Consider the following 1,303-nt stretch of genomic DNA (forward strand, 5'->3'; position numbering starts at 1 on the left):
ATTTATCACAACAAAGGTGCTGAAATGAAAAGCTAGTCTCTAGAGTTTCTGAATTCAAAATAAGCAAGTAGAGACTATTGTCATATATCAACACCATGTCATAGAGAGATGGAGAAAGATTGTTCTGCAAAAGATAATTCAGACAGGCAGCAAGTTCCCTTTTAGCTAAACTTATTTAAAAACTCTCAAGAGAGTAAATATGAATTGATCATGCAACAATTGATCAATGATGACTAAGCGTGGCTCAACATTGATTTATCTTGTATAGCAACAGAGCTAGTTGCCCAAAAGAATATTAAATGAATCCCAAAGCCACTCCCTTCAGCAACATGTGAGTGCAGCTCCAATCTTGATTCTTTTGATTTGCTTAACTTCTACATTGCGTTCATTTTTTTTTCTAGAGAGAAGATTTTTGTTCTTAGAATAGGGGGAGGGTGCTACATAGTGAACAGTCAATGTGCTTTCAAATTTAACTGGTAAATTTTTTTTTTCCAGCCCGCTTGTCTGTTTTATTGGGGGGTGCTCGGGCCTTGCCCGCGTACTTCCGCAGCGGGTACAGGCGCTCCTTCCGCTGCTGCTTCTTGGTCTTCAGGTTCTCTTCGTGCTTGTTGAGCCGGCGGCGCGTGGCACTTGTTTTCTTGGGCCGCAGATCCAGGGGCTTGTACTTCTTGACCTTGTAGAATTTCCTTGTAGAATCTCCTTCTGGGTCTGGTTAATGACGGTGAGAACACGGGCGATGGATTTGCGAACAACTCGGATCTTGGAGAGCTTGGACGCCGCGCCGCCAGTCACTTTGGCGACGCGCAGCTGGGACAGCTCCACCTTCAGGTCGTCCAGTTGCTTCAGCAGCTCTTCCTTCTTCTTGCCGCGAAGGTCTCGAGCCTTAATCTTGGCCTGCGTGCAGGAAAGGGACCGGGTCAGACACCTCGCGGGCCGCCCTCCGCTGCGCCCGCGTCGTGGCCAGGCCAGCGGGGCGCGCGCCTCGCCCTGGGCCGCGAGCCCGCTGGGGGCCAGCATCCCCGCTAAGCCGTGCCTTGAGTAGCAACTGGTAAATTTTTTAAAGAGAAATTTATATTGATTTTTAAAATGTAGGAAATTGACGAAGGCAAATGAATCCTGAGATCCATTAGACGAAATCACTTTTTGTTTTCCATTTTGCTATGATAGAATCTCGGAACTGTACAAAAATAATAGTGGGGAGAGCCAATAAGACCATTTGAGTCAACAGAAGGAATAAAACTTTTTAATCAAGCCTTTAATCAGAGTTTCCCTGGTGGCTCACCAATGGAAATAATATTAGATG

At 46.0% G+C, this 1,303-nt stretch overlaps 1 pseudogene; it reads right to left on the reverse strand.

Annotated features, from left to right (window-relative positions):
* Window positions 1-469: 469 nt before the first annotated feature.
* On the reverse strand, window positions 470-1,017 carry LOC131400396 (large ribosomal subunit protein uL29-like; annotated as a pseudogene).
* Between the last annotated feature and the right edge of the window lie 286 nt (window positions 1,018-1,303).

Source organism: Diceros bicornis, chromosome X (genome assembly GCF_020826845.1).
Source record: "Diceros bicornis minor isolate mBicDic1 chromosome X, mDicBic1.mat.cur, whole genome shotgun sequence".
Lineage (NCBI taxonomy): Eukaryota > Metazoa > Chordata > Mammalia > Perissodactyla > Rhinocerotidae > Diceros > Diceros bicornis.